Raw genomic sequence first — 13,647 nt, forward strand, 5'->3', positions numbered from 1 at the left:
TTCCCCCATAAACATTAATAAACAAGTCAGGCATTATTTCCTTGTTGCGAAATACACTTGTATTGAAATCTTTCAAACTTTTTACATTTATCAAGTTTGTACAGTACATATTTAGAACAATGGTAAATGTTACAGTTTAAAAAAAAAGCTCTATTCCATATTTTACAGACTGAAACAACTGTATATGTTTGATACAATCTAACTAATCTCACAGAAGCCTTCCTTCGAGACCAATTTGTATAGTAAAACTGAAAATCTCTTCAAATCTGTTAAAGAACTATTTCATGAATACAATATTATATAGAAACAAGTAAAGGTTTATTCCATGCTGAAAAGAGAAGAAAAGAAACAGCTGTGGAGCCATTTATTATTATCTGTATCTTTATTAATTATCTATATTGCTGCGTTACATGAACTGTGATTTGAATTAAAGGGCAAAGGAGCAGTAATTGAACTTACTGTACAAGTATTGTATCTAGAAAAAATAAGGACTTTAATTATGGGACGATTTACTTCAAATATTTAGGAAAATAATAACATAAGGAAAGGCAGATGTGCCCCCAGGCACAATCTCTGGAATTGTATTCACCAAACACACAATAACTGCATCATGTGTGCCTGCCCGAGCTGGAGCACACACTAGCTACTACCACAGCACACATGAGTCAGAGGTTAAATGTGATAGAAAATTAAACTGTTGATGTCAGATCATGTAGTGTTAAAGAATTTATCACCAGAGGTACATCCCCTACAGAAAATGACCCACCAGCCCCCTGTCGTTGGAAAAACCAAACAGAATACGGCACAAGCTAAAATCTCCCCTATGAACCTAAAATGACATGCAAAGTCCTAGTTTCTTCTTATTAACAAAAACGAAAGATATAGCTTCAGCATGTTTCTTACAACCAAGAAATGTCTGACAATCACTTTTAATGTATGTGAATGCTGTCTATTGTTATGAGAGACTTTTTTAAACAAAAGAGTAATTCCATCTAAAGGTATAATTTCATCGTTGTTTAAAATGTGTTTATGCAACCACGTGCTATTGACATTTGACTGGATCTGTTATTGCGATTTGGAAACACAATAATTAATGTCTTTGAGAACCGAGAAAAACAAATATAATCACAGCCACAACTGTTACCATATTTACATTTTTGTGGTATTTATACCTAGAAATTATCCAGTATCAACAAGCAGCAGATGTTTTTCGCTTAACTTGAATATTGTATAATTATGCATTAGATTAAGGTGAAGCGATGATTGTTTATATCTGTGCTATGAAAAATTGTGTACAATTTACTCAGAAGAAATAAGGCACCAAGCTAAATAAAAATAGCAATTATCATCAGGAATCCATAGCCTTTGCAGTAACAAAAAATGTTGCAAGTAAGTGGGCTGTTACAAGTCAGTGGGCTGTGTGTCTACTTAAAAATCACTGGGCAATTTCAGCAATGATTCAGTGATCTCAGACTACAATGTGACTTCCATTAGATTCTAGCCTTCAGGCTGTTGATGTCATTCCTTCTTCTGCCATGCTCAAAAAACAGTTTGAAATGCTATGGTACTTCTGATCATCAAAATTTTTAAACTGAAATTTTAAGTTGTTGTTTTTGAATTTTTAAGCTGTTTACACTTCTGAATGCCAGGGCATATCTTGTCTTGCAAAATTAAGGTGTTTTCTGACTTTCGCCTTTTTTCTTTCTAATTAGTAAATTCTCTATTGCTTTGTGGTGGATTTTACATACATCCTTTAATCGTGTTTTTGTCCTGGCACTAGAAGAGTGAAGAGTAAGGGGCGATGTATAGTATTGCATGTGTACAGCTGTATTACTGTCTTCTAGCCTGACTTCTGTATCAGTATCTTCTGTATCTGTATCTGTATCTGTATCAGATCAGATCTCAGAAGATAAACAAGGGTGGGCCTCATCAGTACCAGGATGGGAGACTTCTAAGAGGTTCCTGCTGACTTTTCATGAACCAGTAGGTGGCAGTGTGCCCACTGGAACAGAATGTCTCCACCAATGCACCAGTACTGTCAAGGGGACTCTGCTGTAGGAGACACCAAAGCAAGGTTAAGAATATTTGGTCATTAATGATCCCCTGAAACTTTCTGAGAAGGTAAGAGCGTTTAACCCTGGTGTCTTGTCTGAATTCCACATTCTGCAGGCCCTAAGCCTGTGAAGGTAGCATCTTTATATTCTGTCACTGTGTAAAAGGATATTGCTGACACAAATGGAAATTACTAATGTAACAATTTTGCAAATGTTCGGATAAAAGTAAGCATGAAAATATGATGTGGCCACCTGAATAATAAAACAGTTTTATTGATTGGTGATATCCAGGTGTCATTATTTAATATTATCCACTAACCAATGATAATATAAATGAGGGATAATTTACAATTTCTAATGGGTTTTATTCCTATAGACAGATTCCGGAATCACTGCTAATTCTTGGTGTGAACCTGAGTCCAGATAAATGGCATAAAAGGGAATTCTTCATGAGAAAAGAAGGACAAGAAAGGTTCTTTTTATCTTCCTGATCCCTATAAATGAAAATAAACCTTCCTTTAGTTACTTAGACAAGTACCTGTGCAAATCATGCTATTCAATGGCTCACAGTGTCTCAAGGGCTGATGTGCAACATTGGTAGTAAAAACAACTGTACATTTCCACGGTGCACCTGGTTTCCTTTTGTCCCTGTCCTAATATAGACGATGACCTATATTTCAGCTTCTGCATCTTCAGCTGCTCTGGTCATCCATTAAAGTGACATTTCATAGACTCCCAAATCTTATGGTCTTAGAATTCTCCCCAGAAAAGAGCATTTCAACACATATCAACAAAGGAAAATGTTGTGCTTTCCAATATCACAGAGAGAAAACAGCAGGAAGCAGACCTTCCAATAAATTTGCCACAGCTAGCATCCATACAAAGTAACAAATAAATTGGCATTTCACCTCTTGTAAATTTGCAGGAATATGTCTGCCCCTTATGTTCTTTGTAACTAAACTGTAGTTGAATGTGTAATAACAATGATAAATACAATCACCGCATTACCTTAGAGCAGTACCACTGTATCTTACAGAGGCATCATCAGAGGTATCTCTAAACAGTAATGGCATTTATGCAGGTGAGGTGGTATGAAGACAAACAGCTGTATGTTGTAACTGTGTGTTTGATCCATGTTGGATGTGTAACTGTATGTATGTTGTAACTGTATTCCCTTGAGCGGTTTGACAAGCTTTTGACAAACAAAGGATTTGATGCATTATTTCGTATGAACTCCAAAAGGAAAACCTTCTCCTGATGACCTGCTTCTACGAGAGAGATCCAGCATTCCATTGGCTTTTGCGAGTTTAGACCTGCATTCTCAACATCATTACTCTGTCTCTGTGTCTTATGCAAATAACAGACAATGTGGAATCAAGCTCAGATGTTTTTCTAATTATATTCCTTAACCATGACAGAAGCCATATTTGCTCTCAGTGCAAAGACATTGAAGCCACTAACACTCACACTGTATGCTTGTTGATTTTGTATAGTGATGTACTGAGCATCCAATTGAATCTTTCTTTATAGTTGATATATGCAGCTGCACTAGTACTTTACAAGCTCTCCTTTAAGTATTTATAGAAACTCAATATTTTTTCTCTTACTGCTGGTAGGCTCTCATTACCATCAGATCTCCATTGTCAACTGAGCAGTGAAATCATTTTCAGAGGCTTAGGAGTCTTTTTTGTTTGTGAAAGCATGACTCAGTTAAAGAAATGCAACACTGTTATCTAAAAAAATAAAATTCAGCGCTGAGACATTTCCAGTGCTGAAATTTTAGTTTAAGGCAGCTGATATTTGAAACAGCAACACACTACATTCATTAAAAAACACTAAAAGTTAGAGTAAAGGTAACCATCGAAGAGTCACAAATATGAAAATTCCAGGGAGTGAAAAGATACATTATCAGGATCTGTAGATATGCAATTTATTGGGAAATACAGCACAAATAGAGAGAGCACTTCGTTTCAGCCAATTTTCTAAACCACTAAGACAACTTATCATTTGTTCAAAAAGCCCTTGATAAAAAAAAGCACCATCACATTACATCAGGAATTGAAGTTAGCATGCTGTAGACACACAGCTTCAAAGACATGACCAGCAGGTACAGCAAAATCCAAATCACATCTGAGTGTTCCCTTCAGCCTGGAGCAGAACCTTCTTGAACAATCAGTTCTGTGTGAGTAGCTCTGAATAGTACTGTAGTAAGTACTCACTGTCAAAAAAATAAATAAAGGAGCCAGCAGTCTCTTCTTTATCATCATAACCTTGAAACCCCACAAGCACGCACACAGAACAGTACAGCATTTCCTCCGGGAGAAACACATTTTTTTTAGTTTTCCAGAAACAAATAGAGGTGCTTTTATGTCCTGACACGCATCCTAACCAATTTGTGACAGTAAAAATCAACTGAAAAGGTTTTCTTATAATGTTAATTGTAAAATGTTATTGGAACGTCTCGGAAAAGAATAGCATTTGACACAAAGATTTTATTATTATCATATATGGAACAGCAAATAAAAAGTGCTTTCCTCAATGCATTAAGGGGACAAACACGTAGCTCACAAATTTTGCTTTGAATCTGAAATGGCTCTGAGCCATGAGAAGCCTGCTTAAATAATAAATCATAGGGCCCATCTCTGGCATTTATTTTTGTCCTACACTTTTGGCGATCTGTTTCATTCTCCCTGAGACTGTCACTGCTTGCACATGCCAGTCTTCTGTGGGGTTCTTTCATGCCTTACGGATTCCCTTTACTCAGCGCACGTCACCAGAGATCTGCAGAAACATGACAGCTCCTCACTCTTCACAGGGAAGCCTTAGAATACAGTCCGTTGCAAAGGAATGATGACTGTAGTAAGTGTATTCAAAAGTGGAAGTCAATGAAGGGGCAACACATTAATAAAGTTTATTTTACATTCTCAGATTGGAGTTACAGTATTTCATCTAATCATTAATATATACACATACATACACAAACCTACCAATTTTCAACAACCTTAGCACCGTAAAGAGATGAGAGACAGGAAGGGGCTCCTTTTGATGAAACAATTTATTTTAAAGTAAAATTTACTTGACTTTATTTTTAGATAACACTAACTCTGTTATACTCTTCACGCTTACATGTCTAGCATTGTTTTCAATTTGTTTCAGGTCAGTAAATACAGTAAGAGACATGAATCATCTCTGCAGTCATGCTACAGTACGTCAGACCATAATTAATGACAAGAGATAAACATCAGAAACAGGAACAATTTACATAAGCGTAAGAAAGTTTACTTGTTTGGTTTAATTAGCTGATTGGTCTGAGGATGTCATCTAGCTAGTTCCGGATTTCCCATAGTCCTTTGTATAAAAGGACTTCTAAGGAGTCCTTATTACTTCAAAGGAGGAAGCTGGAGGAGATGCAAGTCGATGCCTCCATGACCTACCTGACGGGCAGACCACAGTCTGTGAGACTTCAGAACTGTGTGTCTGAACTGGTAGTGAGTAACACAGGGGCACCTCAAGGGACAGTTCTTTCTCCATTCCTCTTCACCCTCTATACTTCGGACTTTAAGTACAACTCAGAGTCATGCCACCTGCAAAAGTTCTCAGATGACTCTGCAATTGTGGGATGTATCAAGGGTGAGCAGGAGGAGGAGTACAGAGGACTGGTCAGCAGCTTTGTGGAGTGGTGTGGGGTGAACCACTTGGAACTCAATGTTACAAAGACAAAGGAACTGGTGGTAGATTTCAGGAGGAAAAAGGTCAAACCTACTCCTGTCTACATCCATGGGAGTGGCGTGGAGATGGTGGACTCGTACAAGTACCTGGGAGTGCACATCGACGATAGACTGGAATGGTCTAAGAACATCGAGGCCATCTATAAGAACGGACAGAGCCGACTTTACTTCTTGAGGAGGCTCAGGTCCTTCAATGTGTGTAGTAAGATGCTACACATGTTTTATCAGTCGGTGGTAGCGAGTGCCATTTTCTACACAGTGGTGTGCTGGGGCTCTGGGATTAGAGCAGTAGATTCCAAAAGGCTGAACAAGCTCATCAGGAGAGCGAGCTCTGTCATTGGGTCTGACCTGGACCCCTTGGAGGTAGTGGCTGAGAGGAGAATGATGTCCAAACTAGAGGCCATCATGGACAACTTCTCCCATCCCCTCTATGACAGGCTTGCAGGAATGAAGAGCACGTTCAGCAATAGACTGATTCATCCACGGTGCGACAGGGAGCGCTACAGGAGGTCATTCTTGCCGTCTGCCATAAGACTGTACAACGCATCCACCTTGCGTCTTGGCAGAGGCAACAGCGACAGTGACCTGTTTCTGGACTAAACGCATATACACATCTACTGCTACATCTGTTCTCTTTCTTTTTCTTTTTCTTTTTCCCGTTTACAACCACTTTTGTGCAATATATGCCAGGGACCTGTGCAATACATTTATATTTATATCTATGGTTACATCTATATTTATATTCATACGTGTGATACGATTTTCTGTGTACTGTTCTGTTCTAGTTTGTTCTTGTGTGTCCAGACTGTGAGTTACTCTTGTATTGTATTGTATGTATTGTACTATTATTATATAATTCGTTACACTGTGGCTGTGTTGTGTGTGTTAAGCTGCTGTTGCACTGCAATTTCCCTCACGGGATCAATAAAGTATCTATCTATCTATAAAGACATGTCACCTGTTCTCAGTACAAAGGGTAAAAATGATGACATACAGGAAAAGGTCAGCTGATTATGAAGTCAAACGATATTACACTAAAGAAGAATGTACATGACATACAAGACAAATCTAGAAACATACTATTTGAAATTCATACACCGTACATATTGCATCCAAACACATATTTCACATGAAAACAAGTGACGAATAATGATAAGCCGCAAGTCGCAAATTCCCTAAACTGCACATGCGAAGAGTAAACTCAGTTTATTGACTGGCACACATAGGAACTTTGCAGTGTGAAATCAGACATGTTCGGCATGCAAACACATTCCCTGTGGATCACGAAACCACTGTAAATGTGTCACAAGAAATTTTCTTCTACACAGTGCTGCTACAGTTACTCATTAATGAGCGTCATCAAACGTTTAGTGCGCTGGGATGGCACAAAAACCTGTTGCAAACCACAATTAGTGCTAATCGGCCAATCAAAGCATCAGTTACAGGGCAAGTTCCATGTGTAATGACAGCAAACAAAGAAAACCTCTATAATCAACCTCACAATGTCGCCTACTGCCGAGCAATTGAAGAATCCACAGGCAGGAGGATCTGTGAACATCGCTTTTGTGATATGAATCTAGTGACCTGCAATTATATATGACATAGCACGTGGAAACGTGGTATGTTCACTGTATTCGCTGATTGAGGAGCAATCCATCCATCGTAGGCTTACTTAATGCCTCATACCAAATTGCATTCCACATCATGATGGTAGAATACTAACCATGCCTGCCAGTCTTTACCACACTCACCTCATTCAGACAGACAGCTTTCAAGTCAGACCTTGGCAAACCTTTCTACTGAAACGTGAAGAGAAATGACAGGCTGTATATGAGCCTCCTTATTTCCCCAAGCCTCGGGATTAGTTCTGTGTAGGCAGTATGTTTGTATAACAGGGTGTGTTCACTGCGACGCCATTACAGGATGACGCAATCCACAGCAAAGAACTTCTCAGCACTTCTTCTCAGGGGGAGCCATGCCTGTTTCTGCAGCTGGACCTGGAGCTGTTGAAGAACGATGGTTTAGGTCTCCAGCATGGTCGTGTATTTTCAACATTTTTCTTATATGTAGTTTTTATCCCTAGAAGAGCAGCATAGAATGTATTACACCATGGGAACCATCATATTTCATTGTAGTCTGTCTCCCTCTAAAGCAGAGCTGCAAGGCCTGTCCTGCATACAGACTTTTTTTTTAGACTGAGAGGAGTTATTTCAGCATACTGTATCGTCTCCAGTTTGACTTCAACAAAGGTATACAGGGGATAATATTGCTGGTAAGAGCACTCCTGGCAGTGCTCAGAGCTCTGTATTTTATGATGTACATGTAAAGCTACTTAAGGTGCTTCCACGGTGCCAGAGAAACCCGAAGAGAAAACACATTTCCCAGGCGCAGAAGGGTATGAAAGCTAACTCTCCTAGTCCCAGAGGGTTTCAGCTGAAAAGTAGGTCTGATTCAAGCAGGTTATTGACTGTACACATCCAGTGGATAACCAAACCAAGAGCCTGTAAATTAGGGAGGTATATGTTCTCCCTGAATACTGAAAGGCACAAATGGAATTTGTATTCCATACTAATAAAAACCTCAAATTCTGCATTTTGTAATTAAGGCACATAATGCACCGGTGAACTTAGACAAAGATTAAACAAATCTGTTGTTTTTTTTTTCAAGACAATGCAATGGTTTCTTTTATTTCATCTTGCTGTGCTTAAGTCTTTTATTAAGCTTCTGAAAACATCTCTGTATTAATGAATTTGCTGTAGCTTGGGGGGGATGTTCTAGGCTTGACAGGTTTTAGTTTTAATCACTTGCCTCTTGTATTTTAGAACTTGACAAGTTTATACATTTTTTAAAGGAAAGCTTGTGCTGAGAATGTCAAAGAGATGGCATTTTGGAATCCAAGCCTTGTCAGGTGCTGACTATTGACAGCAGTGTCTGTGACACTGAGTGAGTTCTAAGACTGGGTAGGAGGCTTTAGGTGGAAGGCCTTTGGTCTGACAGCTGTGTCTGCCCCTTATGTGACATCTAACCCTTCCTGTTTCACTTACAGGTTTGCAGTTCAGAAGGACACCCATCAGCACATACAGTATTTTGCAGGACATGGCTCTCCTAAACAGCCCTGTCGTGAGCTCGGTAGGCTAGGATCAGACAGGCTCTAAGCATGAGCATAAAAGACCAAAGGTACTCAAAAAGTTTAAAGAAGCAAAAAATTTGTATGCATTATTTTAAAAAGATTTAAATGCTTTCCATTATTGCATGCCAAAATAATTCACAGATTACATTTTCTTCAGGATTTCTCAAACAATTTAGGGTATAAAAACATTAACAAGTGCCTGCTGGAATTAGAATATCCAAGATTAGCCCATATCATAATGCTTCCAGTCCATTCATTCTTGGCAAAGACCTCTAACTGAAATGTAGGAGATTTTCAAGTCTGGGCTCTTGCTGTGAGAGAAAGCTTCTGGAGCCTGCTTGATCTCTGTCTGAATGGTGCTAATGGTGTTAGCCTTAACTCAACCCGACATGTTCTTGATAGAGTGATTAGATCAGTCAGGGAGGTTAGATCTTATGTCCAGCATAAGTTGTTGCATTTTCGAGATAATGTGCAAACTGTTGAACAAATGAAAGAAGAGAGAATGTAGACTTGGTTTTGAAGGTGTAAACACAGCAGTGAAAATATTGAACTTCCTCTAAACTGAGCTTTTACACTGCTTAAAAAGCAGTACAGTTCCCACAACACGAGAGGAAGAAGTCAAGAGAGACATATTTTACAAGCCATTGAGGTTTTCTGCACTCCCAGCTGAGGTTAGTGTGTAAGTTCAGGGAGCGATATGTTCAGGAATATGCTTATCTTAGCAAAACACAGGAGAATGGGTGTGCTACAATCATAGGAAATGCATGTTCCCATTGATTATCTTACATTTCCACAGCTGCATTTATCCTGTGCACAGGCTTATATTAACTTCAAAAGGTATGATTAAGAGAACTGTGTCTATGAAGCCAGTAAGAGCCTGTAAGTGTCCAGAACTATAAGAGAAGGCTTGGCAGTTCATCTGTCTGATTTTTCCCTTATTGCTGGAACATTGCAATTATTTAAAAGGTCTCTCCTTGACCTAAACTCCCCCCCTTGTTGGACTGATTTCCAGCATCTATCCAATTGGTGATGATGTGTGAGAGGAAGTCTAATGAGGCATTTCAACACGTAACAGTCAGCCACCTTACTCTGTGTGCCCATTGGCAGTGCTGGGCTTTTGACTGTCGTTAAGAGAAGTTAGAAATGTTTTTGTATGGAAATTGGAGGTAATAGCTTCAGCATTTTGTCATATTTGTAAATTATTTAAATGTCTCTTTTATTATTGCTGAAATTCAGGTAATTAGGTACCAAAAATAATTACTTTATTCTGATACTTATTGCACATTGAACTTTTTTGCACTGTGAGAGTTTCAAGGATTTTTCTGAACTTTAATGTGTGCTTGGATGTGACCATTATAATCGACAGGTGACTAGACTCATTCTTCATTTGATAGGTTTGGAATATAATGAGGTGTCACTACAGTTTGCTATTATTTTACTTCAAATATAAAGTAAAATAATTCCTTTACTCCATACATTTCTGAAAAGGGTGAAAGCAACCCAGATGCTATCCCTGTAGCGCAGGGTGCAAGGCAGGACTATGCCCTGGGAGGGGCAGGATTGCAGGACACACACAGGCAATTTAGACACACCAGTTAATCTAAACCCCGTGGGAGAACATACAGACTCCAACCAGAAAGTGCCACAGGTCAGAATTAAGCACAGGACTCCAGAGCTTTGAGGCACCAACAGTAACAGCCATGTTACTATGTCTTCCATCTTATAATATGATATGCAAAATTAAAGTAAACAGAATCAGGATGTCACTTTGTGAATGTATAACCAATTAATGTTTCAGCTAAATCACATTATTTGCCTGTTTGAATGTTTGAACAAAGAGCAATTCTAACACTGCATAGAGCTATAATTAAAATATTGTGTTTACCATGGAGATTCAGCCAACTGCAAAGCTGAATGAGTCAAAGTGCAAAATATCAAAGACTGATGCTATGTGCTTAACATGTTTGTCCATGATAGGCACCATCTCTTCATCTGCCAAAAACTGCAGAGTGCTTCTGGAGATTTGACTCTCTTCCAGTAAAGCTCTGGACATTCCAGTGTTAAAAACTTCAGTATTAGGCATTTGTGCTTCCAAATCAAAACCTAGGCAATAATGGTAGGTTCAGGAAATGATGTACAGGCACATACTAAATCATCTGATAAATAATTGATTCCTTAATTTAGGAATTAATGTGTAATCCATCACAGAAAGACAGGGTGCAAAAGACAGACTCTCAGCAGAATAAGATAAAATCACTTTATTAGCCATATACAATTTCTTGTATTAGGAATTTGTCTTTTCACATACCCCAACTCGCTCTCCATGAGACACCCACAGGGAGAGAGAAACTAGGGGTCAGAGCGCAAGGTCAGCCATTTATATGGCGCTCCTGGAGAAGTTGGGGTTAAGGGCCTTGCTCAGGGGCCCAATGGAGTAGAATTCCTCTGCCGGCCACAGGATACAAACCGGCAACCTTCCAGCCACAGGCGCAGATCCTTAGCGACAGAACCACCCCTATAGAATCCTTTCCCATCAATGTGACTCTTTCAGTACATGTCTGGTACAAGTGCAATTACTTCCCACTCCCTAAAACTGTGAGATTAGATCAATGAGACTTGATAAAATAGAAGACACAGGAAATAATTTTCAGGGAATCATCACAAAAGTTTGTTTCTGTTATAATTGATGAAATCATGTCTGAAATGAGAGAATAGGGTGACTGTGTCAGTCTAAACATTCAGATCTCATCATTGCAAATGATTAACTCTGTATTACTGGGCATTGCTTTTGCTTCTGAGTCAATGACCCGGTTGAGGTTTATTGGTGGTATAGCAGATAATTTCAGGACAATTTAATTATTTTTTAAATAATGTTGGCCTTGTCTGTTTTCTTTGTCGCTGATTGGCCATTACTGTACTCTGCAGATGTATTACTTGGATAAAAGCATTGAAAGCAAAGTGGAATTACATTGAAAGAAACTTCACACTCAAGTGTATACAGGTCTGAATATCGATTAAATGTTTTTGGAGTAATTAGGAATAATTGATCAATTGTGACTGACCATGATCCCCTCAAATGACTTTGACAATTGCATTAGCACTAAATCTTTTTGACACATTTGGCCCATTTGGTAGTCAGTAGCTAATTGATTAGTAGTTAATTGGTTCCAGAAAGTAGCTTGCTCAATAGTTCCACAACTCTACGAGTAAAGAAGTGTCTCTTGTTCTTAGTTTGCTAATGCACTTCTGCATACTGCAGTTTCCACTTGTGTTTCAGTGTTCATTCTGATGAAGTCCGCAGGGCTCACTTTGTCAATGCCTTCAGGAATTTTTCCTACTTGCAGCAGTTCCCCAGTAATCTTCTCAGTTTGAGATTAAAAAGGTTAAATTCCTTCAGCCTGTCTGAGATGGACATTCCCTTAATCGTTTCTCTTTGCTTTATTTGGGACTGGCTCCAGAGCAACAGTTACTATTTTGTAACACTTGTAACACCAACATTGTACACAATACAATAAGCCCTTGTTATAATGGATCCTAATACAACCGAATATGGTTAAAGCTGGCGGTCTGTTCAAAGTCAAATTTGCCAGAAATAAATCTGTTCAGACTATTTTCTGATGTTCTGGTTCATGTACTGTGAGTGACGCATGTTCACTGGGTTATCAATAATCTTCACCCTTTTAAGTTCTGTACTGTACTGTATTTGGCCACTGAACTGATATACAGTTTTAACTGTATCTTTCATTAGGTAAGAGTTATTAATACTGTAAAGGTCTATATATCACACATACGAAATTCATGTTTTAAGGTGAAGCATTACCGTACATTTCATTTGTACTGTATACTTATTCTGTATTAAATCAAGAAAAGCAATGCCTTAACTTACTGTATAGATGTTGATTGCCAGCCAGACATTTTCACATATCCTAGGTATTACATAACGAAATGCAACATCTTACCATACTATCTGAAAATGTAATAAAAGTAAATAAATAGGCAAACTGATACTATTATAAAATGTTATAAAAGTGAATATAAAAGCAATCTGAAAATGTTATATTGGTTTAAATATTCCACTAAAACACAAGGCCAAAAATGGTTTTCAAGCCAAAGACTTGACATCTCCAAATACTCTGGGCTTCTGTTTTGATTGGACACCACTTCCCCCATATCAGCCCATCACAACCAGGGTGTACACTATTCTAAATGAGGCCTTATTCGTTACTCTCTGGGTACAGTATGTTTGCAGTGCCATTGCATTTCCAATGGGTGTGGACACCTTGATTTCTAGACTGTAAGTGTTGATATGGGTGATGGATTGATAAAACCAAGCTGATTAGCAACTGGCAGTAAAGTATAATAAGTTTCCAAAATTTCAGGTTTATTATTGTGCCTGGAATTTCAGGAATATGCTATCTATTTTCTTCTTGTTAGGTTCAGTGTATTTTAAAAGGATTTCTGTAACGAGAGCCAGTCCGGGCTCCTGTGAAGCATAGTGCTGGACCCTATGCAGACGGTGAAGTCTGGAAGTGAGTGGAGTAGGACAATGGGGAAGAGACAACGAGGATCAGGAGGGGTTGACAGACAGGGGGGCACGACGATGGTGACCCGGTGCTCGGGAGGCGTGGCCAGGGCGAACAAGTCCAAGGGAGTCCGGGGGGGAATCCGGGGCCAAGTCCAAAGAGTCTAAAACCAAGTAATCCAACTGAGACGGGACAAAACAGAGTTAAAAGCC

The sequence above is a fragment of the Lepisosteus oculatus genome, chromosome 10 (genome assembly GCF_040954835.1).
Source record: "Lepisosteus oculatus isolate fLepOcu1 chromosome 10, fLepOcu1.hap2, whole genome shotgun sequence".
NCBI classification, from domain to species: Eukaryota; Metazoa; Chordata; class Actinopteri; order Semionotiformes; family Lepisosteidae; genus Lepisosteus; species Lepisosteus oculatus.